Source organism: Ranitomeya variabilis, chromosome 1, assembly GCF_051348905.1.
Source record: "Ranitomeya variabilis isolate aRanVar5 chromosome 1, aRanVar5.hap1, whole genome shotgun sequence".
NCBI lineage: Eukaryota > Metazoa > Chordata > Amphibia > Anura > Dendrobatidae > Ranitomeya > Ranitomeya variabilis.
In genome coordinates this window covers 943,195,247-943,201,634 of record NC_135232.1, presented here as the reverse complement: position 1 = coordinate 943,201,634, position 6,388 = coordinate 943,195,247, and positions in this window count along the sequence as shown.

Below are 6,388 nucleotides of genomic sequence, written 5' to 3'. Positions count from 1 at the left end.
TTTATTGCTGCTATCACCGGAAAAGAAGGCCTTTTCTTTTCCGATAAGCCAGCGAACATAATGTCCTGCTGTGTTCTGGGAATTTTAGAATCTTCGATACCCATCGTATTACACACGGACCTGACAAGGTTGTCAATACTATCCGTGGGAAAGCATGTATCCTGTTCCTCGTCCGAGGAAACATATTCGCAGGAGATGTCAGAGTCCGCTTTCTCCCTATCCGAAGATGGGTCAGATATAGGGGATTCATATCCTTTTTTACTTCTAGTATGTGGCTCTTTATCAGAACCTCGCAAGGCTTGTAACTCTTGCCTTATCATGAGCCTGATGTCCTCAGATTTAACTGAGGCTTCCTCCCGCAAGGTAGAAGCAATACATGATTTGCACAATCTCTTTTTATAACTATCCGGGAGGGGCTGGAGACATAATGCACACTGTTTGTGCTTCGTTTTCTCTGTTTTCTTTCCCCAAGTGTATAAAGGGAAAGGGAACACCAGTCAGCTTATGAGGGTAGAAGCACACTTACCCCAGTGAAGCTTTTACGGTACCGATTGACGAGGAGATTTAGGTGGAGAACCGGATTTCTTCCTGGAGGATCCGCTCTGTTTGGAGCGACTGCTGCTGCCCCGTGTACGTGGGGTAGCCGCGGTGTCTTCTATGGAGAGCATCGCAGGGGTCTGTGACGAATCCATTGTGGACACCGGGCGCTTGTGCCGGCGTCCTTTTACATGGGGGCCGCCATCTTCTTCCGGTTGAACCCGGAAGTGCTAACCACTTCCGGGTCGCGGCCATACTGTGTGCACTCGCGCTGTCACCGGCATCAGCGCGGGTGCCGTCCACCTCCTCCTCCGCCCGGAGTTTCAATTCAGGACTCCCGGGTAAATTGTGGAGCTCCACGCCGCCTGAGCGCTCGCCAAAGCGCAGCGCTTACCTCTCCTCGGCGCTAGGTCCCGCAGACTGCCCGGATGGATTCCCATGAGCCAGGAACCCCTGCAGTTGTGGCCTCATGGCGTCTGCCAGCAGAGGGGGGAACTGAGAAGAGGACCCCCGACGCTGCATCCAGCCCTGGAGCCCTTGCCGTCCTCACAGGTTAACTGCGCAAGCGGCATCCAGGCTAGGCATCCTCTTCTCCGTGGATTCCCGTAGGAACAGGAAACCAAACTGTGGGAGCGAGGGGGACCGCCCCTTTTATCTCTCCGTAGGGTTTCCTGTTCCTAGGGGCGGATCCCCTCTCTCAGTGGGTGCTGTCGTGGCGAAGAGAAAACAATGCTTTATCATCATACCACCAAACAAAAAGTGCAATAAAACGCGATCAAAAAGCGGAATGTAAGTAAAAATGGTACCGCTGCAAATGTCATCGTCCCGCAAAAAACATGCCATCATAAAGCTCTAGCAGCAGAAAAATAAAAAAGTTATAGCTCTCAGAAAATTCCTGTGAAAATCCGGACATTTCTGCCGGATTTCCGCATGAAAACCGCATGCGTTTTTTGCGCGTTTTTGATGCGGTTTTTCCCCAGACATTTCCCAATGCATTAGGCAGTGGGAAAACCGCGAAAAAACCGCAAAATTAATGAGCATGTTCATTATTTTTCCGCAATGCGTTTTTCATGCGGAAAAACGCACATCATGTGCACAGAAATTGCGGATTTCATTAAAAATGATGGGATGCTTAATGTATGCAAATTATTTGCGGTTTAATAGCGTTTTTATAGCGCAAAAACGCTAAAAAACGCAAATAATCTGCAACGTGTGCACATAGCCTAAAAGTTTGTGTAAAAGAGCCAAAACAAAAACGATATAAATTGGGAATTACTATAATCGTACTGACCCGAAAAATAAAGTTGCATTACCAATTTTGCCATACACGGAACGATCTAAAGGAAAAAAAAAAAAAACAGTTCCTGAATTGCTGGTTTTTGTTAATTCTGTCTCCCAAAAATCAGAATATAAAGCGATCAAAAAACGTCATGTGCCTGAAAAGGGTACCAATTAAAACATCAGCTTGTCCCACAAAAAGCAAGCCATAACACAACTGTTGGTCGAAATATGGAAAAATTATGGTTCTCAAAAAATGGTGATGCATAAACTAGTTTTCGCAATAAAAAGCATTTTTTTAGTGTGACAGCAGCCAAACATAAAAACCCAATAATTCTGGTATTGCTGTAATCACAATGACCCGAAGAATAAAGTTCGCTAATCACTTACACCACACGAGGAACAGCATAAAAAATTAAGCCAATTCTTCACATACTGTTGATTTTTTCATTCTGCCTCCCAAAGATCGCAGTAAGGCTTAGCGCACATTTATCCTGCACTCTGCGCTGAACGCTTACACCAGGGTTTCTGTGTAAAGCTCTGAAATATGTGAATCAGAGAGAACCCCTCCCGAGTCTCTCTGTATGGCTAAGTAGTATGTGCAATACCACATATGGAGTACTGACACATTCAGTAGAAATTGTGAGACAAATTTTGGTGCCATTTTTACCTTTCCCAGTATGAAAATGTAAAACTTGGGGCTAACAATCTTGGTGGTAAAAATGTAAATTATTTTATCTTCACTGCTCAATGGTATAAAAGTCTGTGGCACACCTGTGGTGTCAATATAATCACTGCACCACTAGATGAATTCATGGAGAGGTTGTTTGTAAAATGGGATCACAGGGGGGGGGGGGTTCTGCTGTGTTGGCACATCAGGGGCTCTGTAACATGGCACCCTCAAACAAGTGCAGCAAAATTGTCACTGTAATATGACGTTTCTTCCCTTCTGAGCTTTGCACTGTGCCTCAAAAATAGTTTTTGAGGACATATGGGCTATCTGTGAACTCAGGAGAAATTGCACCAGTGTTGGGGTCCATTTTCTCCCGTCACCCTTGTGAAAATACAAAAAAAAAAATGTGGAGCCAAGAAAGATTTTTGCGAGAAATGTGATTTTTTTTTTAAATTTTCCCAGCTAAAGGCTTTTACACTTACCAGGTCTTTTCGCGGCCCGTTATAGCGGGCCTTTTTTGCGGGCCGTATTGCCGCAATTTTCAGTCTGCCACAATAACGGACCGCAAAAAACTTGCAGATCGCCGTTTTTCGGGTTCCTAATACTAAAGCAAAAGCATTGGGGAAAAAAAACGGCGTTCCGCAAAACCAGAAGTCACGGTGCACCTTCCGTAGTTTTTGCGGCCCCATTGATTTACAATGGGGGCTGTGTCCGTAAGCCGTGAAAGATCGAGCTGGCTCTATTTTTTTTCACGACCATAAATACGGCCCTCACGGCCATACGGCGCGCTGTGGAATTATTACGGCCCGTTTTTGTGGCTCCATAGAAATCTATTGGGGCCGCAAAATCACAGCAAGTGTAAAAGTAGCCTAACGTGAAGCACCTGTGGGCTCAAGGTGCTCAATACACATCTAGATACATTCCCTATCTGTCTAGTTTCAAAAATTGTGACAATTGTGTGTCCACTGTTTAGGCACACAGGAGCTCTCCAAACACAACATGGCATCCGCCAATTATTCCAGTAAATCTTGCATTCAAAATGTCAAATGTTTGCTTCTTCCCTTCCGCGCTCCCAAACAGTAGATTTCCCCCACATATGGGGTATCGGCATGCACAGGAGAAATTGCACAAGAAATTGTATGGTCTATTTTCTACTGTTACCCTTGCGAAAGCAAAAAAAAAAAAAATTGGTCCAAGTAAAATTTGTGAAAAAAGTAAAATGTTTATTTTTTCCTTACACATTCCAAAAATTCTTGTGAAGCACCTGAGGGGTTAATAAACTTCTTGAATGTAGTTTTGCGCACCTTGAGGGGTGCAGTTTTTAGAATGGCCACTCAAAGTCACTTCAAATCTGAGGTGGTCCCTAAAAAAAAAAAAAATATGGTTTTGCAAATTTTGTTGTGAAAATGAGAAATCGAACTTCCTAACAGAAAAAAAAAATTGTTTCAAAAATTGTGCTGCTGTTAAAGGGAACCTATCACCCCGTTTTTTAAAGATTAGATAAAAATAGTGTGAAATAGGGGCAGAGCTGGGCTTTACATTACTGCCTTTTTGGTGCCTTTACACCCCCGTTAGGCTGCCGAAATACCTTTGTGAAGTGGCCGTTTTGTCCTGTCACTCAAGTTGGTCAGGTCGGATGGGCGTGGTCACAGCGCTGTTTCTCCCCCAGATCAGGCTCATCATTACGTTGGTGGCGTAGTGGTGTGCGCATGTCCAAAGAGAAGATCCACTGCCCAGGAGATTCAAAACAGCGCGGTCTTCGCTATTCGCCGTTTACCGGTGGGCGCGGCCATCTTTCCTGTGGCCGCGCGTGCGCAGATGGAGCGCTCTGCTGCCCGGGGCTTCAGGAAAATGGCCGCGGGATTACGCGCGTGCGCAGATGGAGATCGCGGCGGCCATTTTCCTGAAGCCCCGGGCAGCAGAGCGCTCCATCTGCGCACGCGCGGCCACAGGAAAGATGGCCGCGCCCACCGGTAAACGGCGAATAGCGAAGACCGCGCTGTTTTGAATCTCCTGGGCAGTGGATCTTCTCTTTGGACATGCGCACACCACTACGCCACCAACGTAATGATGAGCCTGATCTGGGGGAGAAACAGCGCTGTGACCACGCCCATCCGACCTGACCAACTTGAGTGACAGCAGAAAACGGCCACTTCACAAAGGTATTTCGGCAGCCTAACGGGGGTGTAAAGGCACCAAAAAGGCACTAATGTAAAGCCCAGCTCTGCCCCTATTTCACACTATTTTTATCTAATTTTTAAAAAACGGGGTGATAGGTTCCCTTTAAGTAGACATGTGGGAAATGTTATTTATTAACTATTTTGTGTGACATGACTGATTTAAGGGCATAAAAATTAAAAGTGTGAAAATTGCGAACTTTTCGCCTAATTTCCATTTTTTTTTCACAAATAAACGCAAGTCATATCAGAGAAAGTCATATCAATCACACAATCAGTGTGATCTGTTGAAGTGTTCTACAGTTATGACCTGATAAAGTGACAGTGGTCAGAATTGTAAAAATTTGCCTGGTCAAGAAGGTGAAAACAGGCTTCGAAGCGAAGGGGTTAAGGCTCCAGAGGGGAAAAAAATTATCAAAGAAAAACAGAAGTCCTCTATATATTATCAATTTTTTATTGGAATCTAAAGTGTAGCATAAAGTCATAATTACAAATGAAAATAATGTGAAACCACAATGTGTTAAGAGATATGTTAATTTCTAAAGCAGCGTTTCCATGGCTAAAACATGTAAGCTTGTCCAATGGGCCAATGAAAACATTGATTGCACATTCAAAATGAATTTGAGAACAAGATAGCAGACAGACAGACTGTAAAGACATTGCATAGTTTATGAACTGTTGGCAAATAAACAGATAAAAAAATGCATATGCATACCCAGAATTCCCTTTTGATCAAATATAACGTATCACATTTTTTAGCCTCTTATGATGGAGAATAGAATAGATGCAGAATAATGTCAAATATCATGTAATCTAAAAAAAAAAAAAGCAACAAAAAACCCTGAAATGTCAACATTGCAATATATGGAATGTAAGAGGTTATATAAGTGATAGTAGACAGCTTTAACAGGTTAAAAAAAAACATGCAAAAAAATAATATTTCAAGTATTTGAGTACATACTAAAAAGTAACTAAAGCTAAATGTTTTTTTCCTTTCAGATTTCAGTGTCCTTATACTTACAACAGATAGATCGGGGTCTGGGTCCCGATACCCCCATCGATCGTTCAAAATCCACCAACCACCCCCTTTTTCCCCCACCTAGAGCTGCGCAGCTCAGATGACAGGTGTGCACAGCTCCTGCCTAAGGGTACTGTCACACAGTGGCACTTTGGTCGCTACAACGGCACGATCCGTGACGTTCCAGCGATATAGTTACGATATCGCTGTGTCTGACACGCTACTGCGATCAGGGACCCCACTGAGAATCGTACGTCGTAGCAGATCGTTTGAAACTTTATTTCGTCGTCAAGTGTCCCGCTGTGGCAGCATGATCGCAGCGTGTAACAAAGGTGTGCACGATATTCCCAATGTCCCGTATGACTTCTACATCGCAACTACGTCATGAAATTATCGCTCCAGCGCCGTGCATTGCAAAGTGTGACCGCAGTCTACGACGCTGGAGCGATAATCAAGCGACGCTGCAACGTCACGGATCGTGCCGTCGGAGCGATCAAAGTGCCACTGTGTGACAGTACCCTAAGACCGGAGAGCAGCTTAAAGAGAAAGCATAAGCTATGAAGTCCATACCCCGCTCTGTTTGTGTGCTCCTGTCTGCTGAGCTATGCATTTCTTGTGAAAAGGGAGATTTCGAGCGATTGGCGAGTCTCCTACTGATCAAATTGTCATTTTAAAGGGCACTTAGATTTAAAGAGCAAGTAAACT